Raw genomic sequence first — 12248 nt, forward strand, 5'->3', positions numbered from 1 at the left:
ATAAGAAATATAACTAAAACTTCACTAAAAAACTAAAAGGAATTTAAGTGTAAATAGCCATTAAATGTGTAGTTATATCAGTGAATGCTACAGGAATTCTGATAAATAAATAACAACAACAACAAAAAAAGCAACATTGCCTGATGGTTTGTTAGTGATAGATGCCCAAATTTTGGGCAGACACATGGGAACTAAGTCAGCATGAGAGTATCAAGAACATAGATAAGTGATTTGTAAAAGTCATGTGATTTTTTTTTGATCTCTTCAGATATAATTTTCTTGTTTGGGAAAATGCATGAAGACATGTTGGGAAAAATAAACCTGAACTGGTGTCCGAAGACCCAGATTTCATACTCTAATAAGTGGAAAACCACTGAAGATGTTTGAAGAAATACATGTAAACAATATTCTGTATTTGTGTAAAAACAATTTCATGGTATTTTCCAGTAATAAGTGTAGATTAGAGAAATTTGCAGTTATATATGAGTTGAGAGGGAGACTGCTAATTGCATAGGTGTAAGTTTATAGCTTTTGGGAGTTAGTTTCACTGACATTTGAATCGTTGGAAGACTTTTACTGCATGGAATATATTAATGGGAAATAATGAATAATCAGAACAAAAATTATTCACAAATATTCTTATTACATTAGTTATGATGGTTAAAGTGTGAGAAAAATGCTATTCCCAAACATAAGGAAATGCTGGAATTTCATAGGTTTCTGGATAACATGAGCAATATTAATATTTATACTCTTTTACTAACATTAAAGAAATAGAAATTAACTTCTGAAATTGAACATGCAAAATTATTATGTTGTACCTTATAATGGGTTATTATGGAAGTAGTTAAATTATGATTTTGAAAAAATGAATTCAGAAAATGCTTGTGATATAATGCTGAATAAAGAAGAATTAAAAATACGAAAATAAAACAAACAAAAAAGAATATGTAAAGCAGAAGATGGAGTAGGTACTCACTCACCCCGTAGATACAACTATAGATAACACCCAAACTGTAAATAACTCAGAAAACAACCCGAAGACTGGCAGAACAGACTCTCCACAGCTAAATGTGGAGAAGAGGCCACATCACAGAAGGTAGGAAGACTGGAGATGCTGTCAGGAGCTAAACAGACTAGCCGGACTGTCTGTGGGAGGAAGGGACACTAGGTACAGAGAAGGGAGAGAAACAGATACCTCAAGGATGGGAACCCACATGGGGAAAATGAACCCCCTAAACATTTAGCTTTGAAAACCATAGGGGCTGAATTTCGCAAATTCTTACAGTGAGGCCTAAGACCTGGAACTTTAAAAATCAGCACGTTTGGTTCTGGGAAAGCCAGAAGGTGACATAAATCTGAGTCCCCACCCTTAAAGAAATAGCACAACAAATAGCTCCTCAAAGATACAGCATAGAAGCAGCAGTTTAAAAACTGCCTTGGGTATATGGAAGGAGATTTGTCTACCAATCTCCAGCCAAGTGCTGGAGGGGCAGGATCATTGGGAGACTTCTCCAGATACAAAGAGCTGGCAGGCACCATTTCCTTCCACCCACCCCAGCCTGTTTACACAGACACCTGCAGGTACCAGCACAGCAATAACACTCTCCATAGCTTGCCAACACCACTGGTTCCACCCCCACACATATCTGTGGGTCCACCCTCTCCAATCCTTTGGCCTTGGCAGGAGTTTTGGGCAGCTGCAGCGCCCCTCCTGCAGGGGACCTGTGCAAATCATGCTAACATCACTGTTCTGCCCCTGCACAATTCTGCAGACCCCCTCCTTCCACCAAGACTGTCTCATCCGTGGTGGCCGTAGGTACCCTCCTGTGGTGACACAGAACTTGCTGGTACAGCATACCCCACTCCCACTTTCTCTTGTGGGCCTGGCCTCTCCAATACACACTGGGTGGAGTTTATCTAAAGCAGTGCCATGAGCCTGGCAGTGTGCAAGCAGCCCAGGCAGTGGCCAGCACCCCTCCAAGGTGACTCCTACCCCAGGGAGAGGGGAAGGTAACTGCATATACCAGTCCCACTGAGGACCCAGCTGTGGACTGGGAGCAGACATCTGGTCTGATTGAAGGCACTGCCAGCAACTAAAGCTTCTCAGGATACAAGACAGGAAAACCTTGCAGTTCAGTGCTACTGCATCTCTGCCAAGTGCTTGATCTGACTCAAACCCAAGATAACTCCAGACTGCCCCGCAAGTAACACAAAGACCAAATACTGTCCATGACAGGCAGAGGGAGCCATTGCAGATGACTAGGCTCAAGGATACTCAGCTTAGCCACAACATTCGGGAACCCACAACACACACAGAACACATAGGAGACACCTTTGAAATACCAGGCCCTGGTGAACAGGGGGCATTGCACTATAGGGTGCGATACAACCTCTTCTTCATAAGGCCATTACTTTCAAGAGCAAGAGATGTAACGGACTTCCTTAATACACTGAAACAAACAGAGAGTTGGGCAAAATGAGGAGACACAGGAATATCTACCAAATGAACGAACAGGACACAATTACAGCAAGAAAACTACATGAAATGGAGTTAAGTATTACAACTGATAGAAAATTTAAAACAATGGTCATAAAGATACTCGCTGGACTTAAGAATTTAGGACTTCAGTTAGATCCTTCTCAAAGATACAGAAAACATAAGAAACTAATCAGAGATGAAGAACTCAATAACTGAAATTAAGTACATAGTAGATGGAATACATAGATTACAAGAAGCAGAAGAGTGGATCAGCGACCTGGAGGGCAGAGTAATAATAATCAATCTGAATAGAAGAAAGAAAAAAAAAATAATGATAAAAATCGAAAAGAGTGGGGTGCCTGGGTGGCTCAGTCAGTTAAGTGTCCTATTTTTGATTTCAGTCCGAGTCATTATATCATGATTTGTGAGTTCAAGCACTGTTTTGGGCTCCATGTTTACAGCATAGAACCTCCTTGGGATTCTCTCCCCCTCTCTCTCTGCCCACCCCTCACTCACTTTCTCCATCTCCTCTCAAAATAAACTTTAAAAAAAATTTTTTTAACGTTTATTTATTTTTGAGACAGAGAGAGACACAGCACGAACAGGGGAGGGTCAGAGAGAGAGGGAGAGAGGGAGATTCAGAGAGAATCTGAAACAAGCTCCAGGCTCTGAGCTGTCAGCACAGAGCCTAAACTTTAAAAAAAAACATAAAAGACTTAGGGAACTCAGTCACACAATTTAACATAGTAACATTCACATTATAAGGATCCCAGAAAAAGAATGAGAAAAGAGGGCATAACATTTACTTGAAGAAATAATAGCTAAAAACTTCCATATCTCGGAAAGGAAACAGGAATCCAGATCCAAGAGGCACAAAGAGCCTCCAAAAAGATCATTCCAAGAAGGGCCATGTTAAGACACATACTAATTAAAATGGCAAAAAGTAGTGTTAAGTAGAGAATTTTAAAAACAGTAAGAGAAAATAAATCATTTACATAAAAAGGAAATCCCATAAGGCTATGTGCAGATTTTTCAACAGAAACTTTGTACGCCAGCACAGAGAGGCATGATGTATTCAAAATGCTGAAAGGAAAAAAAAAAGAGCCAAAAATACTCTATCCAGCCACGCTGTCATTCAGAATGGAAGGAGTGATAGAGTCTCCCAGACAAAGGAATTCATGACCATTAACCCAGCCCTAAAAGAAATGTTAAAGGGGACCTTTTGACTGGAAAGGAAAGACCATAAGTAGAAGTAAGAAAAGTATGAAGCACAAAAACATTAAAATTAAGTATATCTATAAAAATCAGTCAAGGGATTCACAAAATAAAAGGATGTCAAGTATGACAACATATACCTAAACTGTGGGGAGGAAAGAGTAAAGAATGGGCTCAAACTTAAGAAACCATCAAATTAATATAGACTGCTATATGCAGAAGATGTTGTATACAACATAATGGTAACCACAAGTCAAAAACCAGTAAAAGATACAGAAAAAATAAAAATAAAGGTGTCTAAGTATATCACCTAAGAAAGCCAACAAACCATGGGAGAAAAGAACTAGAAGAAAGGAACAGAGAAAAACTACAAAAACAACCATAAAACAAGTAACAAAATGGCAATAAGTACATATCAATAATTACTTGGAATATAAATGGACCAAAAACTCTAATCAAAAGACATACAGTGAAAGAATGGATAAAAAAAGCAAGACTTATTATACGCTGCCTAGAAAACACATCTGAAAGAGTGTCTTTGAGACCTAAAGATTATTACGGATTGAAAGTGAAGGAATGAAAAGAATTTATCATGCAAATGGAAGTGAAAAGAAAGCTGGTGTAGAAATACTTACACAAGACAAAATAGACTTTAAAGCAAAGACTGTAGCAAAGGCAAAGAAGGACATATGACATGTTAAATGGAATAATCCAACAAGAAAATATAAAAGTTGTAAATGTTTATGCATCCAAAGTGGGAGCAACCAAATACATAAAACAGCTAATAACAAACATAAAGGAAGTAATCTATAGTAATACAATAATAGTAGGGAACTTTAATACAACACTTATTTCGATGAACAGATCATCTAAACAGAAACACATCAACAAGGAAACAGTGACTTTGAATGACACATTGGACCAGATGTATCTAGCAGATATATTCATAAGATCCCATCCTGAAAAAGCACAATACACATTCTTTTCTTGTGCACATGGAACATTCTCCAGGATAGATCACATATTAGCCCACAAGAAAAGTCTCCACAAATTCAAAAGATCAAAGTCATACCATGCATCTTTCCACCCCAAAATGATGAAACTAGAAATCAACCATGAGAAAAAATCTTGAAAGAACACAAATGCATGGAGGTTAAATGACACATCACTAAACAATAAATGGGTCAACCAAGAAATCAAAGAAGAAACAAACAAACAAACAAATACATGGAGACAAATAAACATGAAAACACAATGGTCCCCATATTTGGTATGCAGCAATAGCAGTTATAAGAAGAAAGTTTATAGCAATACAGCTCTACCTCAAGAAGAAAAATCTCAAATAAAAAACTAAATTGACACCTAAAGGAGCTAGAAAAGGAACAAATCCCAAAACTAGTAAAAGGAAGGAAATAATAAAGATTAGACTAGAAAGAAACAAAACAAACAATAGAAGAGATCAATGAAACTAGGAGCTCCTTCTCTGAAAAGATGAACAAAATTGACAATCCTTTTAGTCAACCACTCGCAAAACAGAGAGAGAGAGAGAGAGAGAAGAGAGAAGAGAGGGAGGAAACTCTCAGATAAAGAAAATCAGAAATGAAAGAGGAAAGATAACAACTGACACCACAGAAATACAAAGGACTGTAAGAGAATATTATTAAAAATTATATGCCAACAAATTGGACAATCTAGAAGAAAGGGATAAATCTCTAGAAACATAACTTCCCAAAACTGAATCATTATCAGCAATAAAATTGAATCAGGAATCAAAAAAATCCCAATAAACAAAAGTCCAGGACTAGATTATTTCACAGGAGAATACCACCAAACATTTAAAGATGAGTTAATATCTATTTTTCTCAAACTATTCCAAAAGAAAAGTAGAAGGAAAGCTACCAAATTCATTCTGTGAGGTTAGCATTATCCTGATACCAAAACCAGATAAAGATACCACAAAGAAGATACCTATAGGTAAATACCTCTGATGAACATAGATGCAAAAATCCCTTACAAAATATTAGCAAACAGAACCCAACAGTACATTAAAAATTCATTCACTACAATCAAGGGGGATTTATTCCTGGAATGCAGGGGTGGTTCAATAATCACAAATCAATCAATGTGATATATCACATTAACAAGAGAAAGGATAAAAATCAAATGATCATTTCAGTAGATGCAGAAGAAGCAGTTGACAAAGTACAACTTTCATTTGTGATAAAAACCTTCAACCAAGTAGGTTTAGAGGGAAGATACTTCTTATCTTCTCCCTGATCTTAGAGGAAAAGCTGTCAGGTTTTCGCTATTGAGTATGATGTTGGCTGTGGGTTTTTCATAGATGGTCTATTTTGTTGAGGTATCTTCCCTCTAACAAAATAGACCATCTATGAAAAACCCACACCCAACATCATACTCAATAGCGAAAACCTGACAGCTTTTCCTCTAAGATCAGGGAGAAGATAAGAATGTTCACTCTCTCCACTTTTATTCAACATAATACTGGAAGTCCTAGCCACAGCAATTAGACAAGAAAAATAAAATGCATTCAAATTGGTAAGGAAGAAGTGAAACTTTAACTATTTGCAGATGACATGATACTATATAGAAGAGCACCCTATAGAGTCGACAAAACAACTACTAGAACTGACAAATGAATTGAGTAAAGTCACAAGATACAAAATCAATATACAGAAATGTGTTGCATTTTTATTCATTAATAATTAAGTAGTAGAAAGATAAATAAATAAAACAATCCCATTTTCAATTGCATCAAAAACAATAAAACCCTAGGAATAAACTTAACCAGCAAGGTTAAAGCCTGTAATCTGAAAATTCTATCACTGGTGAAAGAAATTGGAGATGACACAAACAAATGGAAAGATATTGCATTCTCATTTATTGGGAGAAAAAATACTGCTAAAATGTCCATACCACCCAAAGCAATCTACACATTTAATGCAACCCCTATTAAAGTACCAACAGCAGTTTTCAAGAACTAGAACAAACCATCATGAAATTTGTATGGAAACACAAAAGACCCCAAATAGCCAAAGCAATCTTGAAAAAGAAAAAAAAACAAAACTGGATGTATCACAATTCCAGATTTCACGATATACTACAAAGCTGTAGCAATCAAAACAATATAATACTGGCACAAAAACAGACACATAGACCAATAGAATATACTAGAAAATGCAGAAATAACCCCACAATTATATGTTCAATTAATCTTCAACAAAGGAGGCAAGAATATGCAATGGGAAACATTGGGAAAACTGGACGGCTACATGCAAAAGAATGAAACTGGATCACTTCTTTATACCATTCACAAAAATAAACTCAAAATGGATTAAGGACTAAATATAAGACCTGAAACCATAAAAATCCCAGAAGAGAACAGAGGCAATAATTTCTTTGACATTGGCTGTAACATCACATGATGATATGTTTCTTAAGCAAGGGAAACAAAAGCAAAAATAAACTATTGGTACTATATCAAAATAAAAAGCTTCTGCACAGTGAAGGAAACAATCAACAAAACCAAAGGCGACCTACTGAATGGGAAAAGATATTTTTAAAGGACATATCCAATAAAGAGTTAGTATCTAAAATATATAAAGAACTTATACAACTCGACAGCCCCAAAACAAAACACAACACAATTAAAAATGGGAAGACTACATGAACAGACATTTCTCCAAAGAAGACATACAGATAGCCAATAAATACATGAAAAGATGCTCAACATCACTTATCATCAGATAAATGTAAATCAAAACCAGAGTAAGAAACTACTTTTTATCTGTCAGAATGGCTAAAATCAAAAACTCATGAAACAAATGTTGGTGAGGATGTGGAGAAAAAGAAACCTTTGTACACTGTTGAAGGGAATGCAAACTAGTGTATCCACTGTGAAAAACAGTATAAAATCTCCTCAAAAATTAAAAATAGAATTACCAGGGGCGCCTGGGTGGCGCAGTCGGTTAAGCGTCCGACTTCAGCCAGGTCACGATCTCGCGGTCCGTGAGTTCGAGCCCCGCGTCAGGCTCTGGGCTGATGGCTCAGAGCCTGGAGCCTGCTTCTGATTCTGTGTCTCCCTCTCTCTCTGCCCCTCGCCCGTTCATGCTCTGTCTCTCTCTGTCCCAAAAATAAATAAACGTTGAAAAAAAAAAAAAAATTTAAAAAAAAAAAAAAATAGAATTACCATATGATCCAGTAATTTCACCACTGGGTATTTACCTAGATAATATAAAAACACTAACTCAAAAGGATATATGCACCCCTGTGTTTATTGTAGCATTATATACAATAGTTAAAATATGGAAGCAACCCATCTATCCATTGATATATGAATGGATAAAGAAGTGGTGTATGTAAATAATGGAATAGTACTCAACCATAAAAAAGAAAGAAATCTTGCTATTTGCAACAATATAAATGGATCTAGAATGTATAATGTTAAGTGAACTATGTCAGAGAAAGACAAATACATGATTTGACTCACATGTGGACTTTAAGAAACAAATGAACATGAGAACAAATGAATGAAAAATGAGACAAAACAAAAACAAAACCAGACTCTTAAATATAGAGAACTGATGATTTGTGACAGTAATCTGATGGGAGGTGGTTGGGGGATGGCTGAAACAGGGAAGGGGAGTACACTTAATTATGATACGCATGAGTAATGCAAAGAATTGTATATTGTACACCTGAAACTAATATAATAGTTTAACTATGTTAACTATACTGGAATTAATTTTTTTAAATATGAAAAATCTTCTAATATGTAAAGTGTATAGATACAAAACCACGTATGTAACATATGTTATAAAGCAAAATACAATAAACACTTTGAAACAAAGCCAAGAAATATGAAAATCCAATCTTCACTAAGTTTGATACAATTTGATCAATTTCATAACATGTTTTGGAATCAGATTATTCATTTTTTAATAACTACTGCCCTAAGTGATATCTAAGGCATCTTTGACATATGTTATTCTGATAATTTAATTATATATTCCATGTTGATAAATTGGGTTTGGTGTAATTTTGTCTCCCCTGTCTACCATAGACCCTGACACATGATAGATGGTCAATAAATCTTAATTGAATAAGGGAACGTTTGAATTTAAAATACAAATAACATCAAAGTGTCAAAGTTGATACACATGTTGTGCTTAGATAATTCACTGAATCACAGAATTATATTTTAGAAGCAATCACAGTAGGGAAATGTTTCAACACTGATTTTCAACATGAAGAAAATACTACTCAGGTGAAATTACTCCCTAAGATCACACAAAGACCAAGAAATTCCGTTCTAAATTTGAATGTTCTTAAGAAATTCAGAAAGGTTTTTTTAAAAAGCAAGATTTTATTTGCTATCAAATGTTAAAAATACCAAATATTTGATGCACTTAAAGGTAACTCAGTTTCATTATTTTCTACACTCAGAATATCTACTCAGTCAAGTATAATTGTAAATAGACAAACAGTAAAATAATGTCTCTATTAGTTACATCATAACCTTTATTTCATATCATATACATGAGAGTATTAACACATATACAAATATGTGTGTACATGTACACACATAAACACCCAAACCTGCAATTGAAAAATAAGCATATTTCATGTCCATTCTACTTTTTTTTTGAAAATTATCTTTTAGTAAAAATACATTCAGTGCAAGTTTATGGATCAGAAGGAAGTTAACATTTCCTTCTTCAGTATCTAAATCTACTGTGAGGGAGCGACTTAGGCACTGGGGAGAAATTGGCTTATTATTTCTCTATGTCAGCGAGAGGCAGAGAAACAACAAACCTCTGGCAAATATGTTTTGTTCTCAAGAAGAAAATGAACTGATTTTGCTCTCTTACAAGGGCTATTTGTGCTAGATATGGTCACAGGTGGTTTGATCTGATCTTTTCCTATTTTAGTTGAGAAATAGCTTTTCACACTTAGGGCAGTTCACTCCTATTTACCTGTGAAAATGAGATGTCCTTGCATTTGTAACTAAACTGAAGTCCCCTTCCATTCATCGCCATGAAATTCCCTCATCAACTGACCTTGGAAAAAAGGTCAGAGGGTAAAAAATAGACGTCTATAATCTTTTATAATAATACACACAACAAACATTGAGGTGTAGGGGTGGCAATTTGATTAATTTTTACTACTAATCTAACTTCCAACTTTTATTTTCATGACTTGAAATATATGGTTTGTACTAATTTCCACTGGCATAAAGTTATTTTGATATGCATTATGTCAACATGGTTTTAATTTTATAACCCTCAGTTACATTATTAATTCAGAGTTTTTCTTGGGATATGAATTGAAATGGTGCATGTAAAACAATTAAGGGTATTCCTGACAAAGGTAAAATGCAGAGAATAGGTCTTGGGTCTGGAAACAGTAATGTGTGGTCAAACATTTTCTATTTATTAGCTAATATTGCTGAATTTTAAAAATAGTGAATACCAAAATAATGAATTCATACTAACTTCCCTCTGTGCCTGAGTGGGAAAACTAGCAGTTATTCCCTAACATTCTAGTAAGAGTTATAACCACATCACGATTAGCTGCTTCTTTGAGTCACTGACTGCTCTGTTGTGCTTACAACTACAAGCTACAAATAACTAATTGCAGGAAAAATATCCTAAAGGTCAGACTGAGAGATCTGCTACCATCTCTGAATCAGTAACTCTTGAGGAATAGATTGCAATGGGAAAAATATGTTTACTGTTTCCAGAGAGAAGAAAATACAATTGAAAAAAATAGAAGAGCATAAGGAAGCCACATCTTTCGGAATTCCTCTCTGACAACTCATTTATGTTTCTTCAACCTGTATTACAGGATTCATTCAGTTCACCTTGTTTAATTGTTTTCAAATCAACCCATAAAAATGAATGTTTTGGGTACTACAAGATAATATTTATTGGTCAAGTAAGTTATAAATGAGAAGACCATCCCTACTCATTTTGTAATATTCTGGAAAAAAATATTTCAATCAACTATTGAGATTCATATTATTTAAAAATACCCAATAATATTACTTTGAAGAGTTTGCTCTGGAAAAATTATTAATCTTTTAAGATTTTATTTATACATTATTTTCCTCCAAGGTTCAGTGCTATGCATTGCTCTTAAAGCTGGTTAATGCTGTTTATATTTCATGATCATAACAGCTTCAGATTTTTAAAATATGTAATTTTGTTCCCACCAGGAGTGCTTGAAAAGAAATGGAAATACCTTTCATAGTGACAAACTCTGAATACTGAGTCACACGTACTAATATTTCTGGGCACCACAGCACAATGCTCACTCATTTCACTGTTAGCTTAGCACCACCTTTTACAAACACTAATAAATTCTATTTTTCCAAACAACCCATCCCTTTGATAGCATCTGATTATTTTTCTTATAAGATTAGTTTGCATTTCCATTTTCAAGTGATGATCCCTTTATCACTGTAAAATGTAATTCTTTGATTTCTTTACTTTCTAATATATTCTTCAAACTTCCATGAAGTAGCCCTATTTTGATATGTTTATGAAGGTCTTATTTAAAACCTGTTTATTCTTTCTCTCAGATCATTAATAACAAAGTTATCTATGTGGACCTTCCATCAGGCAATTGATGCCTATGTCGATGTTTATCATAAACATTTTCTTATAGTCCATTTTTTGACAATCCATTGCTGTGGGATTGATAAGGGTTTATATTTTACATGAATCTGTATTCATGAATCGAAGCATAGGAATTTATTTTGTACAAAATTTATATAATACATTATAAAACACTGCTAAAATCAAAACAAATGTTATCCTTTTTAATACTGACAATTAAAATAATTTATGAATAAATTCTGTTTTTAAACATATTTCATTTATTATACATGACTCATTTGCCCTGTTGGGGATTAAATTAAATACATATTTATAAGCTGCAGCATATGTTGTTTCCTTTATCTAACAAGGCACAACATTTACTTAGTTCCTCAATGTGCACATCCTGTAAAGCACACTTAATGTTATAGATATTTTGGTGTGGAATTTTGATAGTGTTCCAATAATTATTCTAAAAGAGGATTATAGATCATAGGTCCTTATCATTTTAGACTTCATATCCCACTCTTTCAAAAAGAGATTTAAAGCTCTTGGTTAAAATATGATTTAGGATGTATATCAGTAAATCTAGGAGAATGTGTATTTTAAGGTTTAATTGTATAAGGTTAGCAGTTCTTGAAATTTTGTGTTTGTCTTAGGCAGACAATTTTCCAGAATCATTTTGTATCAAGAAATTTTAAGGGAAAACTGCACTGTGGAGCTTCATTTAAGTAGTCAAGAAAAACGTCTTGGGATGGTTTAACAAACATAGGATATGGAGTAGACAGATCTTCATTCCTGTGTGGGATTGTCATATCTGAACCATGATACTTTATCATCCAGGTATGACTTATTGGTATAAATTCTGAATACATGTTCAGAAATTGGAAGATATTTTCATTTTTCATGATTATGACAAAATACAAAAGAATGAC

The sequence above is a fragment of the Lynx canadensis genome, chromosome A1 (assembly GCF_007474595.2).
Source record: "Lynx canadensis isolate LIC74 chromosome A1, mLynCan4.pri.v2, whole genome shotgun sequence".
In the NCBI taxonomy this organism is placed as follows: Eukaryota; Metazoa; Chordata; class Mammalia; order Carnivora; family Felidae; genus Lynx; species Lynx canadensis.